Source organism: Halichoeres trimaculatus, unplaced genomic scaffold (assembly GCF_033239565.1).
Source record: "Halichoeres trimaculatus isolate MK-OKI-2021-1 unplaced genomic scaffold, fHalTri1.1 fHalTri1_scaffold_7, whole genome shotgun sequence".
Classification (NCBI taxonomy): Eukaryota; Metazoa; Chordata; class Actinopteri; order Labriformes; family Labridae; genus Halichoeres; species Halichoeres trimaculatus.
This window is the reverse complement of record NW_027437185.1, coordinates 36432445-36451813: the sequence shown is the minus strand read 5'-3', so window position 1 is coordinate 36451813 and position 19369 is coordinate 36432445. Positions and strand designations below refer to the sequence as shown.

Here is a 19369-nt window from a genome sequence, read left to right as displayed (position 1 = left end):
TATAATGCAGCTACATTGTGTTGCTCTGCTATGGCTTTACAATTAGGGATGGGTACCTTTCACATCTGATTTGATACGGTATCAGTGCCCGGAACCTGGCAATTGGTATCAGTACTCAATGGTACCACTTTTCAGTCCTTTTGTCAGTTTTCCTGTGTTAACAAATATTAATTTTTTAAGGGTGTTAAAATAGTCCTTGACATGGCCGGTTAGCTCAGCTGGTTAGAGCGTGGTGCTAATAACGCCAAGGTCATGGGTTCAATCCCCATACTGGCCAAGCTACAAATTTAAAATCCAGATACTGTGATAATGCAACCCATAAAGGGACATTTAGTTGCCGAATGGACAAGACGTTTGGCTTAGGATCAGAAGGTTCTGGGGTCAAGTCCTTTCGTTGCTGTGCCAGTGGACTATTATTGCATTTATGCTCAACGTTTCGTACAGATATGGATACAGACGGGGCCCCCTGTCCGTCTTCTGCATTCATTTCTTCTGTATCTTTTCAGGTTTCCATCAAGCTTACTGACCAAAGGAGCATTACCACTGGAATTCTAAGGGGGCGGTGTTGCTGTCACTACCCAATAAAAGGCATTAATGAGACATGAAGAATGAATAACACTGGCGGAACTTTCCAAATGTATTATACTGCCTTACCGACCACTGACTGTCCCAACGCTGCCTCTGTTTTTGTCTTTGATACAAGTGGTACATCAGCAATAGCCTCTCCACAGTTGCCATGCTTGTTTTTGAATTTGTTGTCATGAACTTTTGACTCTGGGCTGCCCGCCCTTGTGAATGTATGCCAGATGCAATACCAACATAAAGGAGGTACAGAAGGATGTGGGCAGTGACGGTAACACCAGTCGAAATGGTCGGACGCATTTTGGTACGTAAAGGGAGTATAAATGGGCCCTTAATCACCAACAAAGACCCAAGAAAACTATTTCGATGTCTATGTATGTGTATCCACGTGGGCAGCCGGGTGGTGTATGAGGGCAGCCACATGTGGCCGGTTAGCTCAGCTGGTTAGAGCGTGGTGCTAATAACGCCAAGGTCATGGGTTCAATCCCCATACTGGCCAAGCTACTTATTGAACACAGGATCCCAAAATATCCAACAGCAAGAGAAAGCCTACAAGCCCTCATAGAAGTGTGGACTTACAGACCCTCTGTTGGATCTCCTCAACAGACACTTGCCTTTAACAAGTTTCAGAAAGTTACCTTTGTGGATGAAGATTAATCAATCTTTGATGAGAGGTATGGTTTCCATGACCACGTGGCCTAATGGACAAGGCGTCTGACTTCGGATCAGAAGATTGAGGGTTCGAGTCCCTTCGTGGTTGTGCCTTTATCCTTAAATCCCCTCAAACAACCCCAGAGTGTCTGCAGAAATGTATCCAACTGGGCCTCAAAGTGGTCAATAGGACCTGTGGCTGCTTTGCCTGGATGGTTAGATAAAGGTGCTGAAAATGCCAAGGCCATGGAGTCGATCCCCATGTCGCTTCGACCCCATACAGCCTGATAGCAAGAGTTTTCTTTGACAGTTTGTATGAGTTAACAAATATCTATTTTTTAGGGGTGTAAACTACATTGTGTACATGGCCGGTTAGCTCAGCTGTTTAGAGCGTGGTGCTAATAACGCCAAGGTCATGGGTTCAATCCCCATACTTGCCAAGCTACTTATTGGAGACAGGACCCCTGGAATTCTAAGGGGGCGGTGTTGCTGTCACTTCCCAATAAAAGGCATTAATGAGACATGAAGAATGAATAACACTGGCGGAACTTTCCAAATGTATTATCCTGCCTTACTGACCACTGACTGTCCCAACGCTGCCTCTGTTTTTGTCTTTGATACAAGTGGTACATCAGCAATAGCCTCTCCACAGTTGCCATGCTTGTTTTTGGATTTGTCGTCATGAACTTTTGACTCTGGGCTGCCCACCCTTGTGAATGTATGCCAGATGCAATACCAACATAAAGGAGGTACAGAAGGATGTGGGCAGTGACGGTAACACCAGTCGAAATGGTCGGACGCATTTTGGTACGTAAAGGGAGTATAAATGGGCCCTTAATCACCAACAAAGACCCAAGAAAACTATTTCGATGTCTATGTATGTGTATCCACGTGGGCAGCCGGGTGGTGTATGAGGGCAGCCACATGTGGCCGGTTAGCTCAGCTGGTTAGAGCGTGGTGCTAATAACGCCAAGGTCATGGGTTCAATCCCCATACTGGCCAAGCTACTTATTGAACACAGGATCCAAAAATTTCCAACAGCAAGAGAAAGCCTACAAGCCCTCATAGGCGTGTTGACTTACAGACCCTCTGTTGGATCTCCTCAACAGACACTTGCCTTTAACAAGTTTCAAAAAGTTACCTTTGTGGATGAAGATTAATCAATCTTTGATGAGAGGTATGGTTTCCATGACCACGTGGCCTAATGGACAAGGCGTCTGACTTCGGATCAGAAGATTGAGGGTTCAAGTCCCTTCGTGGTTGTGCCTTTATCCTTAAATCCCCTCAAACAACCCCAGAGCGTCTGCAGAAATGTATCCAAGTGGGCCCCAAAGAGGTCAATAGGACCTGTGGCTGCTTTGCCTGGATGGGTAGATAAAGGTGCTGAATATGCCAAGGTCAAGGGGTTGATCCCCATACAAGCCATCCACATCAATGACACAGGATCCAAGAATTCCTGATAGCAAAAGAGAGCCCTTGAGCCTTCTCCTTACTAAGTGGTGTTCACAAAGAGTTTCTCAAGTGCTTCAAGATCTTGTCAGAAGATGCTTGATGCTGTTTTTCACACTTTTTTGAAGAGTAACCCATGTGGTTGAAAAGAAAGGACCCCAGGAAGGGCAGAACAGTTTCCATGACCACGTGGCCTAATGGACAAGGCGTCTGACTTCGGATCAGAAGATTGAGGGTTCGAGTCCCTTCGTGGTTGTGCTGCTCCCCACCAAATGCTCTAACCCCTTGTCTGGTTCCTGACCCTCTCAAGTTTTGGGACCCTCACACAGAGGTGTCAGACTTGCCAATCTGACCCCAGAAGGTGGAGCTACAACCCTGTAGTCTGTTGATTGTCTGATAGCATTTTTCACTTACCAAGTGACAGCAGCTGTATTTCTCATTGGACCATGCAGCCTTCTCTGAAACAAAGCTTAATTGCACTTTGTGGCAATGGGCAACAAGGAAATCCCAATCAAGAATAATTGCTGCATGCCTCCCAATGTTGCTCTCTTGTTAACTCTGTCACATTTCTCTTCTTTGTTGGATTTATAATGCAGCTACATTGTGTTGCTCTGCTATGGCTTTACAATTAGGGAGGGGTCCCTTTCACATCTGATTTGATACGATATCAGTGCCCAGAACCTGGCAATTGGTATCAGTTCTCAATGGTACCACTTTTCAGTCCTTTTGTCAGTTTTTATGTGTTAACAAATATTAATTAATAACAATAGTACTTGACATGGCCGGTTAGCTCAGCTGGTTAGAGCGTGGTGCTAATAACGCCAAGGTCATGGGTTCAATCCCCATACTGGCCAAGCTACAAATTTAAAATCCAGATACTGTGATAATGCAACCCATAAAGGGAAATTTAGTTGCCGAATGGACAAGATGTTTGGCTTAGGATCAGAAGGTTGTGGGGTGAAGTCCCTTCGTTGCTGTGCCAGTGGACTTTTATTGCATTTATGCTCAACGTTTCGTACAGATATGGATACAGACGGGGCCTCCTGTACCTCTTCTGCATTCATTTCGTCTGTATCTTTTCAGGTTTCCATCAACCTTACTGACCAAAGGAGCAGTACCACTGGAATTCTAAGGAGGCGGTGTTGCTGTCACTACCCAATAAAAGGCATTAATGAGACATGAAGAATGAATAACACTGGCAAGTGTTATGGGTTCAATCCCCATACTGGCCAAGCTACTTGTTGAACACAGGATCCCAAAATTTCCAACAGCAAGAGAAGGCCTACAAGGGCTTATAGAAGTGTTGACTTCCAGACCCTCGGTTGGATCTCCTCAACAGACACTTGTCTTTAACAAGTTTCAAAAAGTTACCTTTTCTCAGTTTTTATGTGTTAACAAATATCAATTTTCAAGAGGTGTGAAAAATGCCACAACCTTGGCTGGTTAGCTCAGCTGGTTAGAGTTTGGTGCTAATAACGCCAAGGTCATGGGTTCAATCCCCATACTGGTCAAGCTATGAATTTAAACCCACAAAAAAAAAATTGCAACCCATAAAGGAAAATTGATGTCTGGATGGACAACATGTTGGAATTTGGATCAGAAGAGTGCAGGTTCAAATCCCTGCATAGCTGTGCCATTGGCCTTTAAGGTCCACTTGTGCTTAACTTTACCTACAGGTACGGTACAGCTGGAGCCTCCTGTCCGTGTTCTGCATTCATTTACTCTGTATTTTTTCATGGTTCCAGGAAAGACCCCAAAAGACTTCAGCAAACACTTAGGATCCCTCTTCAGAAAGGTGATCAATTGGTTTCGTCTTCCTACAGCACACATTTGTTGATGTTTCCGTTCACTCCCTACGGCACAGACATCAAAATAACTGAACCTTACTGTCCCACTTTTTTGGGACCCTTCCGTTTGGATGTTCAGACTTCCCAATCTGACCCCAGAAGGTGGAGCTACAAAACTGAACTGATCAACTGTCCGCTGATTGACCGAAATAATCATTTTGCTGTTGGATTTTTTAGCAAGCTACATTGTGTCACACTGCATTGGCATGATGCTATTATGTATCTGACGTAGCTATCTGCATCCAGCTGACACAGTAGTACACCATGAGGGGGAACAGTTGGCTGTGGAAACACTAACAGGATCGGGCTTTACCGACCAAACTGTACTGATCCAAACCAGACCGCTTGGTGGAAACAGGGCTCTTGGCTTTATAAACGAATGAATGCGCCCTAAATAACATCTGACCGTGGCCGGTTAGCTCAGCTGGTCAGAGCGTGGTGCTAATAACGCCAAGGTCATGGGTTCAATCCCCATACTGGCCAAGCTCAGAGACTATGTTGCCCAATGGACAATGAATCTGACATGAGGAGTCCCTTTGTGGTTGCACTATTGTCCTCAAATCACCAAAAATGACCCTCAGCTAACTCTTGCCTTCATATATGTATTCAAGTGGTGGTGACCACAGGTTAGCCAGTTGGTTATCATTACAAGAACAATTTACCGGACTCCAGAAGTCAGGGTTAAAGTATCAGTCGTTCGCACCTTTAATTTGCTTTTTTTGTGCACCCCAATCCGTCACTGCTTGACGCCAATCTTTGTGTTGACTTGATATGAAATCTGCTTTTTGCATTTGTTGCATACATTTCAGTTGCCTAGAACAAACTGCTGAAAAAAGCCTTTTGCTACGAAACTTCATTGCTTGACCCAACTGGACCCCCTGATGAATAGAAGCAACATGATTTTTCATTTAGCTTTTCTGATACGAAAGAGTTCAGTCTGGGCTTGCTCTTAATAGGGGTCAATGAACTCATGTCAGGTCAACATAAAAACCATATAACTCTTAATAGAAGACTCAAAGCAAGATTCAAACTTTATTCATCTTTAAGTTCAGGGTGTTTTGTCAAGTCTGCTGTGAAATGTAAAAAAACTGTTTGTTACTGAAGCTCCAACACAGTTATTATTTGGCCATCTGTCACAGTTAAAAAAGACCATTTGTAGCTTATGTGGTGGTCTCTGAGGCTTTCAGCTGAATTACAGCTCAGGTTAAGGTCACATCTTCAGCCTGTTTTTCTCAAACTTACTCACACACACACTTCTGTCAGCCCTGAGAGAGAGACCGTATGATTATCTCTGCATTGTCAGTTAATTGCTGTGTGTTTACAGAGCACTCAGCATGGCTGAATCTGACACTTGATCCTCAACATACATTCATCTGCTATATATCCAACAAGCAATGTGCTTCTTCTCTACCAGTTGTAAAAAAAATGAACTTGATTGTGTCTGAAAAGTAAAACAGAAGCTAAATACCTTGAGAACTTCAACAATGATTTTCTATATTCTCAAACTGTTCGCTCTTATTTCCATCCTCCCTCCCCCGAGAGTGCTTCAGCGCTCCTCTGATGCATTTCAGAGAAGATTGCTCTGTCAACCTCTTTAAAGGTGGCCATTCACAGCATGCCACTTCCTTCTCTTATACAGCCAATATGCAATTATCTCCTGAAGTGGGCTCTGAGCTGTGCCAGGTGCTGGAAAGTGTGTGTTTTGCAGGAATACTATCTGTTCAGGCTATATTGAAATTAATTTTGTTCCCCTGTGCTATTAGGATTCTTGTATCTCTGTAACACGCAAAGGAAACCCAGCAGCGGCCTGCAGAGCCTGCTCTGATGCACACCATGCACATGGACCCTCAGTTGCAACAGCTCCCCAAGATGTGCCAGTCTTGAACTCTGCACACAAATACAAAACAAGGCAAATTAAGTCGAAAGAGAATGACATTTGTTGCAGCCTCACTGATCTTAAAATAACAATAAAAGCAGTTGTCACAAAATAAATGGTCTCACATCTGCTGCAGCAGCAGCAGCTGATCCTTTATCCTACTGGTCCAGGAAAATTTCTCAGTATGCAACGGACAAGTTTATGTGGTTTCCCATAATGCTCGGTATTGTAACTACAATACAACAACACGAACATCCAACAGTCCATGAGATAGAAATGAAGTGATGCCAAAAAAGAAACACAAGTAATTCTTATTACTTCCAGTTATAAAAGAGGTGTTTACTTCTATCAATCAATCAATCAATCAATCAATCAATCAATCAATCAATCAATCAATCAAAATGTATTTATAAAGCATTTTTCATACAAATAAAATGTAGCACAAAGTGCTTTACAAACAGACAAATAAAAAAAATATACCCCAAACCCACTCCACCCAGCCCCAGATCCCACCCACAGAGCACCTTGTACCTTTTGAAAATTGATATTTGTTAACACATAAAAACTGACAAAAGGACTGAAAAGTGGTACCATGGAGTACTGATACCAATTGCCAGGTTCCGGGCACTGATACCGTATCAAATCAGATGTGAAAGGGACCCATCCCTAATTGTAAAGCCATAGCAGAGCAACACAATGTAGCTGCATTATAAATCCAACAAAGAAGAGAAACGTGACACAGTTAACAAGAGAGCAACATTGGGAGGCATGCAGCAATTATTCTTCATTGGGATTTCCTTGTTGTCCATTGCCACAAAGTGCAATTAAGCTTTGTTTCAGAGAAGGCTGCATGGTCCAATGAGAAATACAGCTGCTGTCACATGGTAAGTGACAATGCTATCAGACAATCAACAGACTACAGGGTTGTAGCTCCACCTTCTGGGATCAGATTGGCAAGTCTGACACCTCTGTGTAAGGGTCCCAAAACTTGGGAGGGTCAGGAACCAGACATGGGGTTAGAGCATTTGGTGGGGAACAGCACAACCACGAAGGGACTTGAACCCTCAATCCTCTGATCCGAAGTCAGACGCCTTGTCCATTAGGCCACGTGGTCATGGAAACTATCCTGCCCTTCCAAGGATCCTTTCTTTTCAGCCACATTGGTCACTCTTCAAAAAAGTTTGAAAGACAGCAACAAGCATCTTTTGACAAGATCTAGAAGCACTTGAGAAACTCTTTGTGACCATTTAGTAAGGAGAAGGCTCAAGGGCTCTCTCTTGATATCAGGAATTCTTGGAACCTATCTCATTCATGTGTGGATGGCTTGTATGGGGATCGACCCCTTGACCTTGGCATATTCAGCACCTTTATCTACCCATCAAGGCAAAGCAGCCACAGTTTGAGCCACACTTTGAGGCCCACTTGGATACATTTCTGCAGACACTCTGGGGTTGTTTGAGGGGATTTAAGGATAAAGGCACAACCACGAAGGGACTCGAACCCTCAATCTTCTGATCCGAAGTCAGACGCCTTGTCCATTAGGCCACGTGGTCATGGAAACCATACCTCTCATCAAAGGTTGATTAATCTTCATCCACAAAGGTAACTTTCTGAAACTTGTTAAAGACAAGTGTCTGTTGAGGAGATCTAACAGAGGGTCTGTAAGTCCACACTTCTATGAGGGCTTGTAGGCTTTCTCTTGCTGTTGGAAATTTTTGGGTCCCATCTCCAATAAGTAGCTTGGCCAGTATGGGGATTGAACCCATGACCTTGGCGTTATTAGCACCACGCTCTAACCAGCTGAGCTAACCGGCCACAGTGCTTTTTACACCCCTAAAAAAATGATATTTGTTAACACATAAAAACTCTTGCTATCAGGCTGTATGGGGTGTAAGCTACATGGGGATCGACTCCATGGCCTTGGCATAGTAAGCACCTCTCTATACCCATCCAGGCAAACCAGCCACAGGTCCTAAAGACCACACTTTGAGGCCCACTTGGATACATTTCTGCAGACACTCTGGGGTTGTTTGAGGGGATTTAAGGATAAAGGCACAACCACGAAGGGACTCGAACCCTCAATCTTCTGATCCGAAGTCAGACGCCTTGTCCATTAGGCCACGTGGTCATGGAAACCATACCTGCCATCAAAGGTTGATTAATCTTCATCCACAAAGGTAACTTTTTGAAACTTGTTAAAGACAAGTGTCTGTTGAGGAGATCCAACAGAGGGTCTGTAAGTCCACACTTCTATGAGGGCTTGTAGGCTTTCTCTTGCTGTTGGAATTTTTTGGGTCCTGTCTCCAATAAGAAGCTTGGCCAGTATGGGGATTGAACCCACGACCTTGGCGTTATTAGCACCACGCTCTAACCAGCTGAGCTAACCGGCCACATGTGGCTCCCCTCATAAACCACTTTGCTGACCACCTGGATACACATACATAGAAAGAGTTTCCTTGGGTCTTTGTTGGTGATTAAGGGCCCATTTAAATTCCCTTTTTGTACGTAACTGGATTTTAAATGTGTGGCTTGGCCAGTATTGGGATTGAACCCATGGCCTCGGCGTTATAAGCACCACGCTCTAACCAGCTGAGCTAACCGGCCATGTACGCAGTGCTTTTTACACCCCTAAAAAATTGATATTTGTTAACACATACAAACTGTCATAAAAACTCTTGCTATCAGGCTGTATGGGGTGTAAGCTACATGGGGATCGACTCCATGGCCTTGGCATAGTAAGCACCTCTCTCTACCCATCCAGGCAAACCAGCCACAGGTCCTAAAGACCACACTTTGAGGCCCACTTGGATACATTTCTGCAGACACTCTGGGGTTGTTTGAGGGGATTTAAGGATAAAGGCACAACCACGAAGGGACTCGAACCCTCAATCTTCTGATCCGAAGTCAGACGCCTTGTCCATTAGGCCACGTGGTCATGGAAACCATACCTCTCATCAAAGGTTGATTAATCTTCATCCACAAAGGTAACTTTTTGACACTTGTTAAAGACAAGTGTCTGTTGAGGAGATCCAACAGAGGGTCTATAAGTCAACACTTCTATGAGGGCTTGTTGGCTTTTTTTTTGCTGTTGGAAATTTTTGGGTCCTGTCTCCAATAAGTAGCTTGGCCAGTATGGGGATTGAACCCATGACCTTGGCGTTCCACCACGCTCTAACCAGCTGAGCTAACCGGGAAAAACATGAAGTTAAATATACCAGGTAAAAATTGATATGTGTTAACACATAAACACACGCAAAGTAATGCCATAGCAGAGCAACACAATATGGCTGAATTATAAATCCAACAAAAAAGAAAAAACAGACAGAGAAAACAAAAAGCGATATTGGAAGACATCCAGCAATTATTCTTCATTGAGATTTCATACATTCACATGTAGCATGTAGTAGGCGGTTTGGAAAACAGCCCCTGTCTATCGTTTGCAGAGAATGGTCCCTTCAAGAGAGAAATATCCAGTGAGACTCCAATTCACACAAGCTGTAAAAACGGAAAAGTTGTTCCAAGTCAAAACTTTAAGGCAGCTTTCTGCACAGGAGTTTTAAGGCCAACTAAAAATCTTGCATTTAAACAAAACAATTATTTATTTATTTATTTTTTTGAGATATCATAGGCTTTTAATACATCTTGACGAAGCAGGACTCAAGCCCTGCTTGTGGGATTGGGAGTCACTTTTCAATTTAGCCACAGCCACCCTGCTAACCCAATAATCACTAACTAATCAAGTTTATCAATTAACCCTCTGCAAAGCTTAAATAGAGATAAAATATTAACATTTAATCTGAATTCATTTTGTTCTTATCCATTTCATTAATTTTCATTGGAAAGAGAGATGTTGGCACATGTGGGAAATTGAAAATGTAGCTGAACGCCCCTAAAGATTTGAGCTGGAGACCCCATACTTTGCTGGAAGCATACTCAAAAAAAAATTTAGTGAAAGCCTCTGACCTTTAGTTTAAAGTTCTGCCAACTTAACTTATGAAATGAGAACTTAGTTTTCAACACAACAGAACATTTTTTGTTTGCTAAACCAAACCCTTTACTTTAAGGCCAACAATTGTAAGCCTTAATGAACTATAGAAGACTGAAAAACGTTGCCTGATCTGATGAGTGTGAATTTTTGCTCAATACAAAAGCATGGATCCATCCTGCTTTGGATCGATGCTTCACAGTCCCCAGATCTCAGTCCAGTAGAGCTCCTTTGGGACGTGGAGGAACAGAAGATTCTCATCATTGATGTTCAGCTCAAAAATCTGCAGCAGCTGTGTGAAGCTGTCACGTCAATATGGAGCAAAATCTTTGGAGAGGTTTTCCTGAACCTTGTTAAATCTCTGGCACCAAGAATTATGACAGTTCTGGATGGAAAAAGAGATCCAACCAAATATTAGTTTTACTTTATTTCTATGAATTCACCATTACACTCCTGTTTCTGTTCTTGTTCTGAAGCTAAAAGTCTCAGAAGAGAACTTTTCTTCCACATCTTGGTTCATGTGCTGGCTGTGTGAGTGTGGGCTGTTGTCTGAAGTATGTAGCTAAGAATCATGCTAAATGTGGGGCACCATTGTCGTCAAACATACTACACTCATTGACATTTAACCCTCTCTGCTTTCCGTACAATGACCCCCCTTTGTGCACAGCGTGAAGCAACAATGCTGCACACAGAGATCCGTGCAGTCTGCAGGCCGAGGCTGCTCTGTGGATTGTTTGTTTTCTGTTGGACAGTAGAACCAGCCGACACTGCTGGGTTTACAGTGGAGACACAGAGGCACTGAGACACTTCTTATATAAAGACTGCTTCTCTTTAAACTGTGAAAAGCTGCCTCTTGTTAGAGAGGAAAACTTTGCTGAAGCTGAGCAGCAGAGAGCTCACGGAGAGCGCAGATGGCCTAGTCTGAGTGCCGCGCGATGAAAGTGCTTTAGAAATATCAAGTGAGCTACAAATTCAGTAATGGATGTTTTTTCATGATAAGTGGAGGAACATAAGATCTTCAAAGTAGTCGAGAAAGGTTACCAGTGCTGTTTTTCTTTTTTGGGTTCCTCAGACAACCATCTGTTGAATCGCTCATCAAACTCAGATGTAATAAAAGAGTCTTTGCTGAAAGAGTGTTTTTATGTCTGTCATGTTTTTGCGTTTACATAAAGACAAGATTTTGTGCTTTTTTCATCGTTATTCTGTCTTGCTGGTTCCCTGTAGTGACTTTCCCTGATTTATATCTCACAACAATTCCCATTTTCTCTCACTGCTGTTTTAGAAAACCCTCATTTTACACCTGTAGCTGCTGTTTCTTTAAGGCTCCCTGGTCCACAAACCCCTTTCTCTCTGATTGGCCAGTCTCTGGAGGCCTAGTGGAGTCTGATTTGTAACAATGACTAATAATGTAATGATGCTTGTTGCAGCAGCTCTCTCCTTGTCCCTATTTTCCAAATTTCTTCTCATTTTTTGTCATCTTTGTATTTGAAGCCAGTCATTACTTTTCATGTCTTATTTGTTGAACATTGGCACCAAAGTGGTTATGTCTGCAACTCCTGTTTCCATCCCTTTGTTTGTCCAGAGATCCTATTTTTTTTGCATTGTTTTCATATGAGATCACCTGTTAACAGGCTAACTGGTGCTAGGCCCGATGTTCCCCATGAGCTGAGGAGAAAGAGGCAGGGATGATGTGCTGGTACTGCTGTCTGAACTATGAAGAGATGATATCGATATGTTCTTCCATCCATGGTTATGGGTATTGTAAGATCTATCTCTAAGACAGATAATAAGATGGACAAGCTAGCCGTGCTAACCCAGCACCTAGTTACTCTGACTACAATATTCTATTTGACATATTCTTATTATAAAGTTTGTTCTCGTACACTTTCATATTTGCTGCTGTAATAATGTAAATTTCCCTGTTGTGGGAAAAATAGAGGTTTATCCCAGCTTAACTCTTGCGTAATCACTTTTTGTCCAAAATGTGTTTTGTTTGATTTGGGTGAACTATCACATTTTGGATTTTATTACAATTTCTAATTCGAATATTTTAGGCTTCGCACACTTGTTACATAACTTTTTGGCCTTTTTTATTATTATTATTATTTATTTTTTTTGTTATTATTATTATTTAAGTTATTATTATTTATTTATTTTTATTTTTTATAATTATTCCTTTAATCAATTTTCTATATTTTTCCCTAATAAACCAGTTATTACATTGTTATTATTATTATAATTATTATAATTATTTTTATTATTTTTATTACTATTATTATTATTTTATTCTTTTCTCAAATAAACCAGTTAGACAATTCCTACGTGATGACCTTGTGAGGGTCTAAAGTTTTTTTTAAATGTATTTATTTGTTTGCCTGGACCAATTTTAGCTTTCAATACTAAATTTGAGAAAGATTTTAACAATTTGCAGAAGCTGAAAATCTAGTTTTTGCCAGTTTTCTAAACTCTCTAAGCTTCGGCATGTTGCCACAAACTTTTTTTGCACATACAAAGCTCAAAAACTACTTCCAGTCTGGTGCTGTGTCACTCTTTATGTTATTAATGATGTTTTTAAAAACAGATAAGCAGTAAAACTCCTCGGTGTGTTTTTAACTCTCCATATTTAAGCGAACAAAGCAAACCAGCTGCAGCTTCCAGACTAATTGAATTCACCCACCACAAATAAAGTCATCGACTTGTTTATTTTAATGAGCTGCGTTTTGCCGAGCGGGGACTCATTACGCGGAATGAGCCTTTTGATGTTGTGTAATGGGAAAAATTAATTGATTAACTTTCACTTTAGTTAAAAACCTGAGGGGATGAGGCATCATGACACTAATGACTGACAGCACTGCAACACACAGCATCATTACGAGGAGGAGACTGAGAGCTCATCCCCTCTGATGGAGCTCTGCCTGAGGAGCAGATGAGCCATTTAATAAGCTCAATATGAGAAACACAGAGATTAGAAAGAGATAGATTTATGACCGCCCAGCCTGCTCGTAAACTCAACAATGTGCTCAAAACAGCTTGAAACGTTTACTTCCTCTCAGTAGGTAACACCAGTGACCAACAGACCAACAAAAAACAACACAATAACTTTGGTTTAACAGTCAGTTGTCTTTGAATTAAGCATGCTATTGTTTTATTTATTTATTTAGGGGTTGCCAAAAGTTGAACTTTTCTTTTTTGGTGGGATTCCTTTATTTACTTCAAGTATTTCAGTACTGGACAGCTGGAGCCACTTCCCACCTCAATGATGGGCGATAAAAACCTCAAACCTGTTGACTCCTGGTCTGGCTCCTCTTGTAACATCAGTTTTAGGTTGTAGTAAAGCTAAATATGATCTTTTTTTTAAATTCTGAAAATCACCAGATATTTTATTGTTGTTTCAGCCTTCATGTCGCAAACTGATGCCCTGGTGTTACAGCATCCCTTGAAAATAGGAGGTGTTTTACTCAGTGTAAGTGTTCACACTGATTTTAATAAAAGACCTTTTCGATTTGGATTTGATTTAATCAACGGTTTCCTCTTTTCCTTTTTCAGCCCTGGCCCCTCTTGTCATGATGGGTTTTAAATAAAAAAACTATCAGGCAATAATTGAGTTTCTTTCTAATAAATAACTACATGTTAAACTCCCATGATGCTGGATCAGTCTCTGAGTCTCTGTACTGAACAACTGCTGGATATGCAAGATCACAGCACCACATGTTCCTGCAGGAATCACACCCATGACAACGTACTTGCATGGTGTTTAATTAGCATCTTAAACTCATCTGGTCCTCCCCAAACTTCAGCACCTTCAGTCCATGCCTTCTCCGCTCTGTTGGTGTCTTTCTAGAAAGGGTGTGTTGTGTTGTACAGAATTATGAACCTTTCCACCTCCAAGATTAACTTGTCCTCATCCAAAACGTCAGATTTTCTCTGGGTCTGGTCCTTTGCCAGTGACGTAGTTTTGATAAACAAGGATGAGATACACGACCTGGAGCCAGAACACGGAGCTTTATTTTGAAACGACCAGATACCCTGATCATTTTTGTGTCTGTTTTACTGTTTGGATTGATGTGTTTCTGCAGCGCACTCTGGATAAAACATACATGTGTAACAGCCACGAGCAGCAGTTGGTGGCTCACACTGCTGGTGGATGACAGTGCGTGGAAATGTAACAATTGACTTTAGTGGCAGCTAAAGCCCCGTTTCCACCAAGTGGTTCAGTTTGGTTTGTCTCAGTACGGCAAGAATTTTGTGGCATTTTCTAGGTCGTAAGAGTCGTCACTTACAGTGTGACAGTGACAGCATTTCTCCTGGCGGCACACAACCTTCCCTGAAACAAAGCTTGATTGTGCTTCATAACAAAGAGTCACATGGAAATGACAAAGAAGAATCATTGCTGGATGTCTTCTTCTTCCCTGGATTTATTAGAGGGGTACACCATGTCACGCTGCTATGGCGTCACGCTAACAGGTAACTGAAGTGGCTATTGGCAGCTTACATGCTGCCTACCACAAGGGGGCACAGTTGGCTGTGGAAACTCGAACGCTGCGATCAGGCTTAACTGGTCCATACTGCTTGGTGGAAACAGGGCTTCGGTTAGGCGTGGCGTGTGGAGCTAATGGACCATGGCACGCTAGGGATGGGTACCCATCACATTTGAAACAATCCGGTACCGATGCCTGTACCTGATAATCAATACTAGTACTCAACGGTACCAATATTTAGTACTTTAGTGTGTTTCTGTGGTAAAAAATGTCAATTTGTTTAAAAGTATAGATTTTTTTTTTAATTTAACATATTTATTCTTTAATATATAACCTTGCAATGCTATGTTCATGTCAAGCATGAAAAATCACCTACTCTTCCACTCCATCACATCTAAGTACCTAAACATGGTACCTTTTGATTTTACGTGAATAGGTACCCTGTACTTTTGACAGAACTACTGACAGTCAGTACCTATAAAAGTACCTAATTCAGTACCTATCCTTATGGCATACACCTAGTATGTGCGATTGGAGAGTTCCTGTCTTTAAGAGACTGATGCACTGAGCTTTGGCATCTGACAAAAATCAAAATCACGTATCTGAGAGCTAGATGGAAACAAATATACTGACTTGGGGAAAAACCTATCAGAGATAGAAGTTTCCAGATGGTCTTTTGGTGGAATAACTCCTTAAGAAGTGGCACAAGCTTATTTTGTTGATAAAGGCAGAGACCAAGTGACACTCAACCTTTTTCATACTGAGAAACTTCTCCTGCCATACGTCTCCTCTGGAAACACATCGTTGATTTGTCTCTCTGACATTTTTTATCCTCGTCTTCAGGCTTTCTGCTCTGCTCCCATTTTCTTTCCTTCTGTCTTTCCCAGGGAACAAATCCAGCAGACTCTGTGAAGAAAAATCTGGTGAAACAATGTTTTCAGGAGTCAGAACTCATTTTGCTCTGCCGGGTGGAAAAGCCTGGGAAACTGATCGAAACCAGGAAGTCACAATCTGCCTGCTGGGCTCTCGAGCTCGAATCTGCCATGTTCCCTCCTCACACCATCTGCTGTTGTATTCTGGAAACCTGTGGGTGATATGTAAGGGCTGTGTGTGTGTGTGTGTTACTGTGTAAGCAGTGTGTGTCGGGTGTATCAGGTGTGTGTGCAGGAAGCGTAACCGGTGCATATGGCCTGTGAACTTGTAAACGGGAATAGACAGAGCAGGAGGAGGAGGATGGACTGAGAGGTGATGGGGGGAGGCTGTTAAAACTGCCACTGAATGAAAAATAATGAGATCACAAGATGTTTCTCACGGACGTATCTTCACACCTCTTCTTCTTCCTCAGTGTTGATTAATCAGATCTTGATCTCTTCGACCTTGGGGTTATAAAAAGCTGAGGAAAGAAAAGCAGCCGCTCTGAGATGACTGGTACCAGTTTGTTTTTACATGTTGGACTGAGATGACACTGAACTTGAAATAATTTGGGAACAGGATTTGGTCGTTCTGTTACAGACTGAAGACGCTGTTTTCACATTTGAGACCCTGCGCTGATCTTTTTCCCCTCGTGTTGAAAGGTAAAAACATCCAATCATCGCTGCCTTCGCTGGAAAAATGCATTGGCTGAAGTCTTATTGAGACTTTTCGAGTCCTCCTGCAGTTTATCAGTGATTTCTTCTGCAAACACACTCCTGCCAATTCAACACAGCCAACACAAACTCCAACATGATGAACAAACCAGATCAGGAAATCTGAAACGCCCCAGATACCAGAGCTCTTTCTGAAGAAATGAACTGAGACACATCGGGCTGAAAGCTGATTCTTATGATTGATTAACCTCCATGTAATGTCTTCATGTTTGTACAGTGAAGAGGAGCTCGACGGAAAACTCACAAATGGATTAAAATGCTCCCAGACTACACGAGAGGCTTCTGGTATTCCCTCTGTTGCTGGGTTAGCACGGCTAGTTCGTCCATCTTATTGGAGATAGATCTTAATCTTTCTCCTCACCTTGTGGGGAAACATCCGGCCTTGCACCAGTTAGCACTGACATGGTACAGGCTGATAACAGCTGATTTCACATGTAAACAATGCAGCCATGGTTACATGTAGGATCTCCAGACAAACACAGGAGAAAAGTAGTAAAAATATCAATGAATACACAAAAAGTTTGGTGTCCATGTCCAACAAATGAGCCATAAAAAGTAATGACTCACTCCAAATGCAAAGATGATGAAAAAGAGACGAAAAATTGCAACGAAATGGACAAAGAAGAGAGAGCTGCTGTAACAGGCAGCCACAACCAACAAGACAAAAAGGTGCATTAACCATAACATTTCCCATAATGCCTACCAATTATGTTACCAGCAAAGTGACAGCATCCCGCCCATTGATCGTACAAAACATGGACGTAGTCTCCACGACGTCACCCGTCTGTTACTGACAATGTGAAATTAAGCCAACCTGCGGACACAGCCACATCTGCTATGACGCAGGCTCTGAGTTTTCTTTTGAACAGCTACAGGGTGCTCAGCAGTCACGTGACCGAAGCTGAGCCTCTGATTGGATGATCACATGATCCTAATAACGTCCTGCCACTAGATGGCAGTGTTTTCACATCAGTGTAGTTTTACTACGAATTGGTGGAATTGAGAAATAAAACAGTAATCGCAAAATGTCCAGGAAGAGAAAAGTTGAAGCAGATGAAAGACTGTTGTAGGTCAAAATAATCCATCTCCTCAGTCATTCCAGATGGGCTGCGATCAAACTTTAAAAAACTAATACACCTGGTAGAAATGTTTCTCACGTCTTATTGTTGTGGTGATTTGAAGATATTTGTCTGCTGTGTATTCAAGTCCTCTTTTTTATGAAAAGTTTCGTTTTCATTTGTTATAAGAGGTTAAAAACGAGGTTTTACATCACAGTGAATGATGATTGACAGCTCACGTTCTTGAGTATTTTTTTCGGGGACTGTAAAATATGTCGGGAGGTAGAGTCAAGAAGTGATTAGACTGCACAGATTCTGGCTGCCAATGGCTGCACCTGTGATGGGGGAATTTTGGCTTCAAAACTCTATGTACAGTCAGTGCTTTTGACTCTGGGCTGCCCCCCCTGGTGGATGCATTGGTTAACAGCAACCCCAACATGAAAAACGCATAGAAGTGTGTAAGCAGTGATGGTAACATCATTTGAAAAGGAGGATACAGTTTTTTACGTAAAGGGAGGAGACCTGGGCCTTAAAAGCTGTCAGATATTCAAACTGTCAGTTCGTCACATGAATGTCATTTTTCTCCAAAGGATCCGTGTGTGAGGGATGTATTGTTTGCTGCAGGCTGTCATTAATCAGTCTGTGATCCGTCTGTAGTAGGAGGGAGGTTTGCCTGAGAATGTGGAGCATTTTGGTGGGAGAAAAGGATGATTGGCAGATAAAAAACGCAGAGAAATGTCACAGTCACGTTCTTTTGATGGATAACTCTCCCTCTTTTCCATCCAGCAGGTCCATGTGAACACATTTACACACATGAACCTCTCTGCTGTGGCCTGCAGAGCCTCTGAAATCAGCTGTCTTTGTGTAAAATCACTCTCCTGCTGCTCCGTCTTTCCCAAACTCTGCAGCCTGGGTGGGAACACGTGCAGCAGAGAGCTGTGGATTTCCAGATAACATCTCAACCCTCTGAGGACTATTTTAGTTCTCACAACTAACAGAACAATCTGGCTGCATGCTTGTGCTACACTTACACCGATGTGATACGTGGGCAACTTCTTTTCCCACCATGCAGATGGAGAAAAGCTCGCTGAGCAGAGAGGAGCTGGAAAAAGACAGGAGCTGGTGTTTTCTAAACATTTACTGCACCAGGCTCGGACTTAACGAGGAAAACATCACAGTTAACAGAAGTGGCCTGCCGGTGTAGCAGCAGTCAGAGAGGGTGATCTTACAAAACCCCGCAGGCTGGAGCAAAGCCATCTGAGCCGCTCTGCAGGAGCTGAAAGGGGAATGTGCTTTGCTCAAGGGCAGAGAGGAGGAATGTAACTCTCTGATGGCACCTGATGGGATCCTCTCAATGGAATGCAAAACAGCTACTTTATCACTCTCTTCACGGCTCAAAGGGATGCTGGGATATAACTGTTCAACAAAAATTATTTAACACAGATAAACTACATGTTCTACACCACCATTGAATCTCTCAATGTGAATTTCTGATCAGCTAATCCCATGCTTAATAAAAAACTGGCTAACAGTGACTCAATAGAAGTTTGTCATGATTTACAGCTTGAAAATGTCCATTATTTCAGTTTCTCTCTGCCACACTCGGTTTTATCTGCTGTCTCTATAAGGGCGCAGACACACTGGCCAGCCAAACCATGCCATATTCAAGCATGATTGTCCCCCTTGCAGTGCAGTTCCCCCCGCTGGCCACTAGAGCCAGGATGAACCCGACTTAAGGAACAAGCATGGCTCGCTTAAATGATCATGAAGCATCTTTTACAAGTAGCACAGACTTAG

At 42.4% G+C, this 19369-nt stretch overlaps 17 non-coding genes across 17 annotated transcripts; 10 read left to right on the top strand and 7 right to left on the bottom strand.

The window, feature by feature from the left end:
• Positions 1–203: 203 nt before the first annotated feature.
• On the top strand, positions 204–277 carry trnai-aau (transfer RNA isoleucine (anticodon AAU)). The gene has a single exon. It is a non-coding gene; the product is annotated as a tRNA-Ile (tRNA).
• Positions 278–1007: 730 nt separating this feature from the next.
• On the top strand, positions 1008–1081 carry trnai-aau (transfer RNA isoleucine (anticodon AAU)). Its single transcript has one exon. It is a non-coding gene; the product is annotated as a tRNA-Ile (tRNA).
• Positions 1082–1269: 188 nt separating this feature from the next.
• On the top strand, positions 1270–1342 carry trnar-ucg (transfer RNA arginine (anticodon UCG)). Its single transcript has one exon. It is a non-coding gene; the product is annotated as a tRNA-Arg (tRNA).
• Positions 1343–1599: 257 nt separating this feature from the next.
• Positions 1600–1673, top strand: trnai-aau (transfer RNA isoleucine (anticodon AAU)). Its single transcript has one exon. It is a non-coding gene; the product is annotated as a tRNA-Ile (tRNA).
• Positions 1674–2161: 488 nt separating this feature from the next.
• Positions 2162–2235, top strand: trnai-aau (transfer RNA isoleucine (anticodon AAU)). Its single transcript has one exon. It is a non-coding gene; the product is annotated as a tRNA-Ile (tRNA).
• A 188-nt stretch (positions 2236–2423) lies between these two features.
• On the top strand, positions 2424–2496 carry trnar-ucg (transfer RNA arginine (anticodon UCG)). Its single transcript has one exon. It is a non-coding gene; the product is annotated as a tRNA-Arg (tRNA).
• Positions 2497–2865: 369 nt separating this feature from the next.
• trnar-ucg (transfer RNA arginine (anticodon UCG)) lies at positions 2866–2938 on the top strand. The gene has a single exon. It is a non-coding gene; the product is annotated as a tRNA-Arg (tRNA).
• Positions 2939–3462: 524 nt separating this feature from the next.
• Positions 3463–3536, top strand: trnai-aau (transfer RNA isoleucine (anticodon AAU)). The gene has a single exon. It is a non-coding gene; the product is annotated as a tRNA-Ile (tRNA).
• Positions 3537–4119: 583 nt separating this feature from the next.
• On the top strand, positions 4120–4193 carry trnai-aau (transfer RNA isoleucine (anticodon AAU)). Its single transcript has one exon. It is a non-coding gene; the product is annotated as a tRNA-Ile (tRNA).
• Positions 4194–4938: 745 nt separating this feature from the next.
• trnai-aau (transfer RNA isoleucine (anticodon AAU)) lies at positions 4939–5012 on the top strand. Its single transcript has one exon. It is a non-coding gene; the product is annotated as a tRNA-Ile (tRNA).
• Positions 5013–7446: 2434 nt separating this feature from the next.
• trnar-ucg (transfer RNA arginine (anticodon UCG)) lies at positions 7447–7519 on the bottom strand. The gene has a single exon. It is a non-coding gene; the product is annotated as a tRNA-Arg (tRNA).
• A 366-nt stretch (positions 7520–7885) lies between these two features.
• Positions 7886–7958, bottom strand: trnar-ucg (transfer RNA arginine (anticodon UCG)). The gene has a single exon. It is a non-coding gene; the product is annotated as a tRNA-Arg (tRNA).
• A 188-nt stretch (positions 7959–8146) lies between these two features.
• On the bottom strand, positions 8147–8220 carry trnai-aau (transfer RNA isoleucine (anticodon AAU)). Its single transcript has one exon. It is a non-coding gene; the product is annotated as a tRNA-Ile (tRNA).
• A 240-nt stretch (positions 8221–8460) lies between these two features.
• Positions 8461–8533, bottom strand: trnar-ucg (transfer RNA arginine (anticodon UCG)). The gene has a single exon. It is a non-coding gene; the product is annotated as a tRNA-Arg (tRNA).
• Positions 8534–8721: 188 nt separating this feature from the next.
• On the bottom strand, positions 8722–8795 carry trnai-aau (transfer RNA isoleucine (anticodon AAU)). The gene has a single exon. It is a non-coding gene; the product is annotated as a tRNA-Ile (tRNA).
• A 140-nt stretch (positions 8796–8935) lies between these two features.
• On the bottom strand, positions 8936–9009 carry trnai-uau (transfer RNA isoleucine (anticodon UAU)). The gene has a single exon. It is a non-coding gene; the product is annotated as a tRNA-Ile (tRNA).
• A 258-nt stretch (positions 9010–9267) lies between these two features.
• trnar-ucg (transfer RNA arginine (anticodon UCG)) lies at positions 9268–9340 on the bottom strand. Its single transcript has one exon. It is a non-coding gene; the product is annotated as a tRNA-Arg (tRNA).
• Between the last annotated feature and the right edge of the window lie 10029 nt (positions 9341–19369).